The following is a 14,066-nucleotide window of genomic DNA, read 5'->3' as shown; positions in this document are numbered from 1 at the left end:
CATCTACCTGGCGTTAAACGCCAGACACAGGCTACATTTGGGTGTTTAACGCCAGAAACAAGCAGCAGTCTGGCGTTAAACGCCAGGATTGCAGTGCAAGGGCGTTTTACACGCCTAATTGGAGCAGGGATGTTAAGTCCTTGGCCCCACTGGATCTGTGGACCCCACAGGATCCCCACCACTTCTTCTCTCCTCTTCACACCTTTTCATAACTCTCTTCCCCAAAATAACCTCCACCAATCACCTCCATTACTCCTCCAAAACCATCATACAACCACCTACACCCACCCACTCAAATTCAAACCATCACCCCTTCCTTTTCACACATCATAACCACCTAAAACCTCTTTGGCCGAACCATTCACACCTCTCCATCTCATCTATTTTCTTCTTCTTCTACTCCCTCTTCTCTTCTTTTGCTCGAGGACGAGCAAACTTTCTAAGTTTGGTGTGGTAAAAGCGTTGCTTTTTGTTTTTCCATAACCATTTATGACACCTAAGGCCAGAGAAACCTCTAGAAAGAGGAAAGGGAAGGCAAAAGCTTCCACCTCTGAGTCATAGGAGATGAAGAGGATAAGCCCATCACTAAGAAAAGGATGGAGCAAACAAGAGATCATAGACCTCAATAAGAGCATGAGGAAATTCCTCACCATGAAATCTCTGAGATGCCTCAAGGGATGCACTTCCCTCCACAAAACTATTGGGAGCAAATCAACACTTTCCTAGGAGAATTAAGCTCCAACATGGGATGCTGAGTGGATAATTTATACGCTTTTTGGCATTGTTTTTAGTATGTTTCTAGTATGATTTAGTTAGTTTTTATTATATTTTTATTAGTTTTTAAATAAAAATCATATTTCTGGAATTTACTATGAGTTTGTGTATTTTCCTGTAATTTCAGGTATTTTCTGGCTGAAATTGAGGGAGCTGAGCAAAAATCTGATTCAGGCTGAAAAAGGACTGCAGATGCTGTTGGATTCTGACCTTCCTGCACTCAAAATGGATTTTCTGGAGCTATAGGAGTCAAAATGGCACGCTCTCAATTGCGTTGGAAAGTAGACATCCAGGGATTTCCAGAAATATATAATAGTCCATACTTTGCTCAAGGATAGACGATGTAAACTGGCATTCAACGCCAGTTCCATGTTGCAATCTAGCGTCAAACGCCAGAAACAGGTTACAACCTGGCGTTCAACTCCAGAAACAGCCTAGGCATGTGAGAAGCTTAAGTCTCAGCCCCAGCACACATCAAGTGGGCCCCAGAAGTGGATTTCTGCACCAATTATCTTAGTTTATTCATTTTCTGTAAACCTAGGTTACTAGTTTAGTATTTAAACAACTTTTAGAGATTTATTTTGAAAATCATGACATTTTAGATCTGAACTTTGTACTCTTTGACGGCATGAGTCTCTGAAGTCCATTGTTGGGGGTGAGGAGCTCTGCTGTGTTTCCATGAATTAATGCAACTATTTCTGTTTTCTATTCAAACACGCTTGTTTCTATCTAAGATGTTTATTCGCACTTCAATATGATGGATGTGATGATCCGTGACACTCATCATCATCCTCAACCTATGAACGCGTGCCTGACAACCACCTCTGTTCTACCTTCGATTGAATGAATATCTCTTCGATTCCTTAATAAGAATCTTCGTGGTATAAGCTAGAATCCATTGGCAGCATTCTTGAGAATCTGGAAAGTCTAAACCTTGTCTGTGGTATTTCGAGTAGGATTCAGGGATTGAATGACTGTGACGAGCTTCAAACTCACAAGGGCTGGGCGTAGTGACAGACGCAAAAGGATCAATGGATCCTATTCCAGCATGAGTGGGAACCGACAGATGATTAGCCGTGCGGTGACAGCGCACCTGGACCTTTTTCACTGAGAGGACGGATGGTAGCCATTGACAACGGTGATCCACCAACACACAACTTGCCATAGGAGGAACCTTGCATGCGTGAAGAAGAAGACAGGGAGAAAGCAGAGATTCAGAAGATAAAGCATCTCCAAAACTCCAACATATTCTCCATTACTGCAGAACAAGTATTTAATCCATGCTCTTTTATTCTTCGCAATTCATACTGATAATTATAATTGATTTCCTGACTAAGATTTACAAGATAACCATAGATTGCTTCAAGCCAACAATCTCCGTGGGATCGACCTTTACTCACGTAAGGTATTACTTGGACGACCCAGTGCACTTGCTAGTTAGTTGTGCGGAGTTGTGAAAAGTGTGAATCACAATTTCGTGCACCAAGTTTTTGGCGCCGTTGCCGGGGATTGTTCGAGTTTGAACAACTGACGGTTCATCCTGTTGCTTAGATTAGGAAGATTTTGTCTTTTGGGTCAGAGTCTTTTACTTTCTTTTCAAAAATCTTTCAAAAGACTTTTATTTTTCTTTATTAATCTATGATTTGTCTTTGAGTCTTTTATTATTGTTCTTGTTAAAATTTTAGAATCCTTGTTTTCTTTTTCAAAAATAATTTTTTGAAATTTTATTTTTTTTACTAATAATTGAATTTCTCTGTTTGAGTTTAGTTTCATATTTTAAGTTTGGTGTCAATTGCATATTTTTATTTTCTTTTAAATTTTCGAATTTATGGTCATTGTTCTTTCTTAATCTTCAAGTTGTTCTTGTTTATTTTCCTTGTTTGATCTTTAGTTTTTCTTGTTTTGTGTCTTTTCTTGTTTTTCTTGTGCTTTTTTAAAATATCAGTTTTCAAAAAAAAAATTTTTTTAATACCTTGTTAAAACACTTTAAATTTATAGCTCAATTGGCTAGAGCGTTGTGCTTATGTTCTTGGTAATTGGCTAGATCCTTTTTAAAACTTTTTTTTTCAAAAATAATTTTTCTTTGATTAAATCTTGTGTCAAGTTTTAAGTTTGGTGTTTTCTTGTTAGTTCTTATTTAATTTTCGAAAATTAGTTTTTGGTTTTCTAAAAATTTTAAGTTTGGTGTTCTTTTTTTATGTTCTTGAGTCCTTTGAGTCTTTGACTTTTTGTTCTTCGTGTTCTTGTGAATCTTCAAGGTGTTCTTGAGTCTTTCTTGTGTTTTGATCTTAAAATTTTTAAGTTTGGTGTTCCTTGGTGTTTTTCCTCCAAATTTTCGAAAATAAGGAGCATTAGATCTAAAAATTTTAAGTTTTGTGTCTTTTTATTATTTTTCTCTTTCCTCATTGAATTCAAAAATATATTTTTCCTTTATTTTAATTGATTTTTCGAATTTTCTTTTTTAAAAATTCAGATTTTATTTTAAATTTTTTTATTTTATCTTATCTTAGTTTTAAAATTTCAAAATTCAAATCTTTTTCAAAAAAAAAATCATATCTTTTTCAAAATCTTATCTTATCTTATTTCAAATTTCAAATTTCAACTTCCAAAATTCAAAATTCAAAATTCAAATTTCAAATTTCAAAACTTTTTAATTTAAATTCCTTATCTTCTCTTACCTAGCTTATCTTATATTTTCTAATCTCAAATCTTAAAATCAAATCTTTTTCATATCTTTTATTTTATTTTATTTTATTTTCTTACAAGTATCTTTAATTTTAAGACATATCTTTTTCAAAACTTCCTAACCAATTTCTCTCTCTTCATTTTTTTTTCGAAAATCCTCACCCACATCTTTTTCAAATCTTTTTAATTAATTAATTTAGTTTTTAATTTTCTTTTATTTATTTTTCTTCAAACTTTCGAAATCATAATCAATTTTTCATTTATTTTATTTTATTTTAATTTCGATTTTCAAAAAAAAATAAAAAAATAAAAAAAATAAAAATATTTTATTTGCAATTCACAACATCTCCCTTTCTCCATCATGGACCTAAGTAGAAATGAACAGTCCAGAAGGACTCTGGGGTCATATGCTAACCCCACTACTACTTCATATGGGAGTAGTATCTGTATACCCTCCATTGGAGTCAGTAGCTTTGAGTTGAATCCTCAGTTCATTATCATGGTGCAGCAAAGTTGCCAGTATTCCAGTCTTCCACAGGAAGAACCTACAGAGTTTCTAGCACAGTTTTTACAAATTGCTGACACAGTACATGATAAGGAAGTAGATCAGGATGTCTACAGATTATTACTATTTCCATTTGCTGTAAAAGACCAAGCTAAGGGGTGGTTAAATAACTAATCTAAGGCTAGCATAAGGACATGGAAACAGCTGTCAGAAAAATTCCTGAATCAATACTTCCCTCCAAAACGGATGACACAGCTAAGGCTGGACATCCAAGGCTTTAAACAAGGAGATAATAAATCTCTTTATGATGCCTGGGAGAGATATAGAGAGATGCTAAGAAAATGCCCTCTGAAATATTTTCAGAATGGGTGCAGTTAGACATCTTCTATTATGGGCTTACAGAGAAAGCTCAAATTTCTCTAGATCACTTAGTTGGTGGATCTATACACATGAGAAAGACAATTGAAGAGGCTCAAGAGCTTATTGATACAGTTGCCAGAAATCAGCATCTGTACCTAAGCAGTGAATCTTCCATGAAAGAAGAGGCTAAAACAGTAACTGCTGAACTCAGTCCTGCAGAACAAATTACTGAATTCAATTAGCAATTAGACTTTCTAACAAAACAGCTGGCCAAATTCAAGGAGATACTACAAGACACAAGAATAGCTAATCTAAATATGGAAGTACAGTTAAAGCACACAGAACAGCAGTTATCAAAACAAATAACGGAAGAGTGCCAAGCAATTCAATTAAGAAGTGGGAAAACATTAAATACCTCACTTCAAGGTAGCAGGAAGCCAAGAAATGAACAAACTGTTATTCAAAATCCCTCTGAGGACAGTAAGAGCCCAGAGAGGAATAACTCTGGCGTTAAAATGCCAGAAACAAGCAAGGAGTTGGCGTCAAACGCCCAATGGAAGCTCAGTTCTGGCGTTCAAACGCCAGGAACAAGTAAGGAGTTGGCGTCCAACGCCAATCCAGCTTCTAACCCTGGCATTCAAATGCCAGTGAGGGATCAGACATACACAAATGCTGATAACAACCCCTCTAAAAAGGCTTCTCCAACCACCTCTGTAGGAAATAAACCTGCAGCAACTAAGGTTGAGGAATATAAAGCCAAGATGCCTTATCCTCAAAATCTCTGCCAAGAGGAGCAGGATAAGTAATTTGCTCGCTTTGCAGATTATCTCAGGACTCTTGAAATAAAGATTCCGTTTGCAGAGGCACTTGAGCAAATACCTTCTTATGCCAAGTTCATGAAGGAGATCTTGATTCATAAGAAGGATTGGAGAGAAACTGAAAGAGTTCTCCTCACTGAAGAATGCAGTGCAATCATTCTGAAAAGCTTTCCAGAAAAGCTTAAAGATCCCGGAAGCTTTCTAATACCATGCATATTAGAGGGTAAGTGCACCAAGACAGCTTTATGTGATCTTGGGGCAAGCATCAACCTAATACCTGCATCCACTATCAGAAAGCTTGGTTTAACTGAAGAAGTTAAACCAACCCAGATATGTCTCCGACTTGTTGATGGCTCCATTAAATACCCATCAGGCGTGATTGAGGACATGATTGTCAGGGTTGGGCCATTCACCTTTCCCACTGACTTTGTAGTACTGGAAATGGAGGAGCACAAAAGTGCTATTCTCATTCTAGGAAGACCTTTCCTAGCAACTGGACGAACTCTCATTGATGTCCAAAAGGGGGAAGTAACCCTGAGAGTCAATGAGGATGAGTTTAAGTTGAATGATGTCAAGGCCATGCAGCATCCAGACACACCAAAAGACTGCATGAAAGTTGATCTCATTGACTCTTGGGTAGAGGAGGTCAACATGGCTGAGAGTCTCGAATCAGAGCTGGAAGACATCTTTAAAGATGTTCAGCCTGATTTGGAGGGTTCAGAGGAATTGAAAGAGCCTCTGAGACTTCCTCAGGAAGAGGAGAAACCTCCTAAACCCGAGCTCAAGGCATTACCACCATCCCTGAAATATGCATTTCTGGGAGAAGGTGACACTTTTCCAGTGATCATAAGCTCTGCTTTAAACCCACTGGAAGAGGAAGCACTAATTCAAGTGCTAAGGACACACAAGACAGCTCTTGGGTGGTCCATAAGTGACCTTAAGGGCATAAGCCCAGCTAGATGCATGCACAAAATCCTATTCGAGGATGATGCTAAGCCAGTGGTTCAACCACAGAGGCGGATAAATCCAGCCATGAAGGAAGTGGTGCAGAAAGAGGTCACCAAATTACTGGAGGCTGGGATTATTTATCCTATTTCTGATAGCCCCTGGGTGAGCCATGTTCAAGTTGTTCCCAAGATGGGAGGCATGATAGTGGTTCATAATGAAAAAATGAACTGGTTCCTACAAGAACAGTTACAGGGTGGCGCATGTGTATTGACTACAGAAGGCTCAACACAGCCATCAGAAAGGATCATTTTCCTTTACCATTCATAGACCAGATGCTAGAGAGACTAGCAGGTCATGAATATTACTGCTTTTTGGATGGCTATTCAGGTTACAACCAAATTGTAGTAGATCATCAGGACCAAGAGAAAACAGCATTCACATGTCCTTTTGGAGTATTTGCTTACAGAAGAATACCTTTTGGTCTGTGTAATGCACCTGCAACCTTTCAGAGGTGCATGCTCTCTATCTTCTCTAATATGGTAGAGAAATTTCTGGAAGTCTTCATGGATGACTTTTCAGTATTTGGAGACTCATTCAGCTCCTGCCTTGACCATTTAGCACTTGTTCTGAAAAGATGCCAAGAGACCAACCTAGTTTTAAACTGGGAAAAATGTCACTTTATTGTGACTGAAGGAATTGTCCTTGGGCATAAAATTTCAAACAAGGCGATAGAGGTGGATCAAGCTAAAGTGGAAGTAATTGAAAAATTACCACCACCTGCTAATGTTAAGGCAAACAGAAGTTTTCTGGGGCATGCAGGATTCTACAAGAGGTTTATAAAGGATTTTTCAAAAATTGCAAAACCCCTGAGCAATTTGCTAGCTGCTGACACACCATTTGTGTTTGACACAGAGTGTCTGCAAGCGTTTGAGACTCTGAAAGCTAAGCTGGTCACAGCACCAGTTATTTCTGCACCAGATTGGACATTACCATTCGAATTAATGTGTGATGCCAATGATCATGCTATTGGTGCAGTATTGGGGCAGAGGCATGAAAAGCTTCTGCATGTCATTTATTATGCTAACCGTGTTTTAAATGATGCCCAGAAAAATTACACAACCACAGAAAAAGAATTGCTTGCAGTGGTTTATGCCATTGACAAGTTTTGATCATACTTAGTAGGATCCAAAGTGATTGTGTACACTGACCATGCTGCTCTTAAATATCTACTTACAAAGCAGGATTCAAAACCCAGGCTCATAAGATGGGTGTTGCTTCTGCAAGAGTTTGATATAGAAATAAGAGACAGAAAATGGACAGAAAACCAAGTGGCTGATCATCTGTCTCGGATAGAGCCAGTAGAAGGGGCGTCCTTTCCCTCTATTGAGATCTCTGAAACCTTTCCCGATGAGCATTTGTTCGCCATTCAGGAAACACCATGGTTTGCAGACATTGCAATCTATAAAGCTGCAAGGTTCATACCCAAGGAGTACAGCAAGTAACAAAAGAAAAAATTAATTACTGATGTAAAGTACTACTTGTGGGATGAACCCTATCTCTTTAAGAGATGTGCAGACGAAATAATCCGTAGGTGTGTGCCTAGAGAAGAAGCACAGAGGATCTTATGGCATTGCCATGGGTCACAATATGGAGGTTATTTCGGAGGTGAGCGAACAGCCACCAAGGTCCTCGAATGTGGTTTCTACTGGCCTACACTCTACAGAGATTCCCGAGAGTTTGTACGTAACTGTGACAGTTGCCAGAAAGCTGGTAATCTGCCTCATGGTTACATCATGCCTCAACAAGGAATCTTGGAGATTGAGTTGTTTGATGTATGGGGTATTGACTTCATGGGGCCTTTTCCACCATCATACTCAAACACTTATATTCTGGTGGCAGTCGACTATGTATCCAAATGGGTAGAGGCCATTGCCACTCCCACTAATGATACTAAGACAGTGCTAAAGTTCCTCTAGAAACATATCTTCAGCAGGTTCAGTGTCCCTAGAGCACTAATTAGTGATGGGGCACTCACTTCTGCAATAAACAGCTTTACTCTGCTATGGTCCGATATGGAATTTGCCACAAGGTGGCAACTCCATATCATCCGCAGACAAATGGTCAAGCTGAAGTCTCTAATAGAGAACTAAAAAGAATCCTGGAACGGACAGTAAGTACCCGTAGAAAGGATTGGGCGAGAAGCTTGGATGATGCTTTGTGGGCTTACAGAACAGCATTCAAGACTCCTATAAGGACCTCTCCATACCAGCTTGTGTATGGTAAGGCCTGTCATCTGCCCGTGGAACTGGAGCATAAGGCCTACTGGGCAACCAGATTCCTAAACTTTGTTGCCAGATTAGCTGGAGAAAAAAGATTACTCCAGCTAAATGAGCTAAAGGAATTCAGACTCACTACTTTCGAAAATGCTAAACTTTACAAGGAGAAAGCAAAAAGGTGGCATGACAGAAAGTTGTCACCTACAGTCTTTGAACCAGGACAGAAAGTTCTGTTGTTTAACTCTAGGCTCAGGCTATTCCCCGGGAAACTGAAATCCCGATGGAGGGGACCATTTGTGATTACAAGTGTGTCACCATATGGCTATGTGGAGCTTCAAGACATTGATTCTGATAAGAAGTTCATTATTAATGGACAGAGAATCAAGCATTATCATGAAGGCAATGTTGAGCAAGAGTGCTCAAGGCTGAGGCTTGATTAAAAGCTCAACAAGGTCCAGCTAAAGACAATAAAGAAGCGCTTATTGGGAGGCAACCCAATGTTATTTAACTATATCTCTTTATTTTCTATTGCTATTTTATGTTTTCCTTAGGTTGATGATCATGTGAAGTCACAAAAACAACTGAAAAATAAAAAACAGAATGAAAAACAGCATTAAAAATAGCACACCCTGGATGAGGAACAGTCTGCGTTTAAACGCCAGAAACAAGAATCTGTCTGGCGTTTAACGCCAGAAACAGGCACCAAGCTGGCGTTTAACGCCAGAAGCAAGCATCTACCTGGCGTTAAACGCCAGAAACAAGCTACATTTGGGCATTTAACGCCAGAAACAGGCAGCAGTCTGGCGTTAAACGCCGGGATTGCACAGCAAGGGCGTTTTACACGCCTAATTGGAGCAGGGATGTTAAGTCCTTAACCCCACTAGATCTGTGGACCCCACAGGATCTCCACCTCTTCTTCTCTCCTTATTACACCTTTCCATAACACTCTTCCCCAAATTAACCTCCACCAATCACCTCCATTACTCCTCCAAAACCATCATACAACCTACCTACACCCACCCACTCAAATTCAAACTACTCACACCCACTACAAGAAAAATACCCATTCAACCACACTTTTTTTAAGCTACATTTGAAAAGGGTAGGCTATTCTATGAATAGGCTACGCTTTTCTCAATGATGCCTTTTTATAAGAGAAAAAGAAACACAATTTTGGCATCATTTAAAAAGTGTAGCCTTAGGTATTATAGAAATCACTTATAAAGTGTAGCTGAATGTTGATATTTATAGGTCCACTTTTTATATCTAAGGGAGCGCTTTTAGAATGTAGCCTATTTGTTAAGTTTTCGGTGCACTTTAAAAGTGATGCCTAATGTATCTAGAGCAAAAAACTGGACACTTGATAAATTTTCTTCCTCAGTTTCCCGAAAGCAAAACTCACACTTAGTGAAATTTTTGTCCCTCCAAAACTCACACTTAGCCTTCATCTCAACCCCTTTCAGAAACCCTGTCACCATCGAAGAAACCCTTCAAACCTTACCATCGTGAAGAAACCCTCTCGCTACAGAAACCCTCTCACTCACCACTCACCGTCGCTCCTATTCACCCTCTTCCTCGTCGCTGCGCCGCCCTCACCATCGTCATCTCTGTGCTTCTCATCGTCCTTCCCCTTTCAATTCAATCGAGTAACCCTCATCTCTACGCTATATACTGAGCTTAATGAATATTTTTTCTTTGATTCATCACCAATTCACGCTACTTGCACAAACTCGCGCGCCTTCTCCTTCGATTCGTCGCTGCTGCTCATCTCTTCTTCAAGGGTTTTCACCTTCGATTCGTGGTCGCTCATCTCTTCTTCACTGTTGCCATTCATCACTGCGCTCACCAAGTAAGCATTCTGTGCCTCGTTCTTTTCTTCTCGCTCTCTCTCACTCGCCCTCTCTGTGCAGTGTCAAAGAAACTGTGTGCTCTCTAGCGACCTCTTCTCTGCTCTATTGTGAAGCATCAAGGTTTCCAATGAGGCAAAGCATCGATCCCTTACAAGCGAGGTAAGCGCCCGATGATGATGATGGTTCTGTGAAATTTGGGAGGTTTTGGATTTTTGTTTTAGGGTTTTAATTGGGGGTTTTAGCTTCTGTATTATGCGTTATTTATCTGTGGACTACCATATCAAACTAAAATCACCAATGTAAATTTTACCATGTGTCAACTGAATTATTATTCTTTTTTTTTTTGTTATTGTTCTTGTTGATTTTTTCTTGTTTAAAGTTCACTTTTTTAAAGAGAGCAGAGTATTCTCAAGAGAGGATTATTCTTATGCTTTTAAATTGCTTTCTTGATTGAATCAATAACTTGAAGTACCTGTGAATTTTAAGATGTATTTTGGGAACCCAAGCTTGATTTGAGACATATGCAGTGATTATTGCAGTCAATTGAGTGTTACAATTTCTGCTGAAATGGGAGAATATATATTGTAGAATTTAGATGGACACTTTCATATGGTAATATTATGACACTTATGCAGCTAATTTTTTAACTGTCAATACTCTGCTTTAATTTCTGGTGTGCTGTCTGACTCAACTAGCGCAAGCTGAATGGATCTTGTGTTTGTCGGTCTTCTTCCTTCTCTGTTTTCTTTTTTTGTCCTTTTCATTTTCTCGTTGAGGAAGAACTTGATTTTCCAAAGAATGAAGGATCTTTATCTGGTAGCATTAACATTCTTTCCCCTGCTGGCTGCTGCATTGGATTGCTATTCTTTTTGCTTTTTCTGCGTTGAGTTGAAGGGTGAACTTGAATTTCTTGGGTCTTTGTGTGTCCTTTTTTTTTCAGTATTATTATTGAAGCACAGCATCTTGAGAAAAATCTGAGTCGGTTTTGTTTTGAAAATTAGAGTTATATGATTGAGATGTGAACAAAGTTTATACTGTAGGAGAAGGACAAAGAACTTGCGATATGAGATTTTCTCACATTGTCGATGATTTTATTTGATTTCTTCTTATTTTATTAGTTTGGGGATATGTTGATATAACCTTCAGGCTTCTATCAAGCTGGGGTTGTGTATCGGTTTTTAATAAACTAGAAATTATAAATTGTAAAGGATATTCATACACGTGATTGAGTTTGATTAAACCGTATCAGCTTGGAACTTACAAGATAGGTTTTACAATGTTCAATTGTTTTTTCTAGTTATTTCTTCTAACCAAGTTGTGTTACTACTATTCTTGATTTTCATATGTAGGGTGAAAATTCTAAGTTTTCACTAACTGAAAAGGATTGAAAAAATAAAATCATAGCATATTAAGAGTGTTATCTTATTAATTAATGTAGTCTAATTACTGTTAATTTAATTCGTTGTCTTTGATTTTCATGAATAGCAAGTCGTGCAATTGAGTTGAAGAATCATTCTTTACTACATGGAAAAGTGATAAGGGTCATGTGGTCTCGTTGCGATCCTGATGTGAGAAAAAGTGGCAGAGGGAATGTTTTTGTTAAGGTATATGTCTATTTGTTTGCAGCTTTGATACACCATACTTAATCATATGCCAGGATCAATATCATTTCTAAAGTGAATTCTTTTATTTTTCTTATACTGCGGCAGAACTTAGCTGAATCCATAGATAATGCGGGATTACATGATTTATTTCTAAAGTTTGGAAATATCTTGTCCAGCTTTGGGAATTGCTTTGGTGCTTCAAATTGGTTTAGAGGGAGGGATGATAGTGATACTGCTGAGAAGCCACGGAACGAGGTAATAGAATTGAGGTTGTGACTAATTGAAAGATGTTGTGTTTGATTTATTGAATGATGATGATGCTGAAATTTCTTTTTGTTAGAGTGCAGAATTTGTTGAAAGGATAAAAGCCAAGTCTCATGATTGAATTAATTGATGATACATGCTAATGATTATTTGAGATGATGCTGGTCTATTTATTATATATGATGCAGTAAATTGACGATAATATATGTGAATTGTTTGAGTGATTTGTGGCTGGATTGCTATGTTGAGTATTGCAGAAATTGTTGATTTCATATGAGTATGCTTAAATGTGAAAAGTGACAAAAAATGGTGATTTATTAATACTAAGAACTTGGAGCTGATTTAATCTTTCCAACAAGTTACAATAGGTAAAAGAAATTAGAATGCAAGGTTAGAGTGAGTGAAAAGCTAGGAATCAATTTTTGACCTCTCAAAACCCGAGGTTACATGTTGTAGAATTATGCAGTTTCGGGCAGAAAATTGTGAACAAAACTGGGAGCAATCTAGCCACTCAAAATGAGTGAAATTATTTTCTATGAAACCATAAGATGTCTAGATTATTCTCCTAAAATTTCAGAATTTTTCGATGTGTGGTTTGGGAGATATGATTTTTAGAAAATGGTCATTTTCTGCAGAAACAATGCTGTATGAATTTTGGAACAGCAACTTCAAAACCACATATCTCAATACTCTGAAACTCTTTGGAGGTGAAACCAAAGAGGAATGAAATATTAAGATGTCTAGTATTGTATGTCCAAATTTCAGGATAATTCGAATTTTATAGAGAAAGTTGTGTCTTCTGGATGCAGGGCTATTCACTGCTGCGACAGCACTCTTTTCTTAAAACAAAACCATATTTCGAGAGACATAACTTTTTCTAGAGAAGTGAAAATACTCTGGGACTTGAACTGGGTGAAAGATGGGTAAGTCTGGTTCAACCACACTAAACATTAGGAGAATCCAACCAAAGATAGATTTTATATGATTTTTCTAAATTGGTTACTGCTTGCTGTTTTTCTGAAGTGTACTAAATCAGTAGTCGATTTTTAAAAAATCATATAAAATTAAATTCTTAGAACGCAGTTGCAAAATCAAAACCAAATTACACTTTAGGATTCCTATTTAAAATAAATGATAATATATTAGAATTTCTTTTGCCTCCTTTTTTTATTTGTATAATATATTAGGTATATGTATAATATGTTATACCTCTTATATTTGCATATGGTTAAGTTAATTGTTATGGCTGAAAATCATATGTTGTTGGCTTTATTGACACTTTAAGACTTGAAGTTATATTGTTATGGCTGAAAATTATTTGTGCAATTCTGGTTGTTGTAATTCTAGTTTTGTGCACTTTTGTTTGCTAGAATTCCTTTTTTTTTTGCACTTTTGAATTTGTGCCTGGATTTGTGCATCTATTTATCTTTGTCTATTGCCCGTTGTAACAACCCTAGTTTTTGAAAATCAAATAATTAATTATTTGTGATTTATTTTAAGAAAATTAATTTGCTAAAGATAATTAAATGGAGTTTCATGATAATTGGAGTTTATATTAATGAGAATTTTTATATAATCTTTATTGGATATTTGGTATAATTGAAATTATAATTTTGATAATTAAAAAATAAGAAGAATTGTATAATTTAATTTAAATAAATTCTATTTTAAATGAATTATGTTATTAATTTAAACTCTCAGAAATTATTTTATTAGAAATGATTAGATTGATATTTATAAATACTTTAAGTTTAAGTCAATTAATATTTGTGTACAATTTTTATTATAATTAGTTATTTTATAAATTGAAATTAATGTTTTAGAGATAGAAAATTAACGAGAAGTTATATTATTTAATTTGAATAATTAATATTGAGTTTAAACTATATTTTATAGAAATATAATTAACATGTGCATTTTATAATTTAAATTAAAAATAATTGATTGAACTTAACAATATGTTGATAAATAATATTCCTAAA

This window comes from Arachis hypogaea, chromosome 16 (assembly GCF_003086295.3).
Source record: "Arachis hypogaea cultivar Tifrunner chromosome 16, arahy.Tifrunner.gnm2.J5K5, whole genome shotgun sequence".
Classification (NCBI taxonomy): domain Eukaryota; kingdom Viridiplantae; phylum Streptophyta; class Magnoliopsida; order Fabales; family Fabaceae; genus Arachis; species Arachis hypogaea.
Note: the sequence above shows the minus strand (reverse complement) of the source record.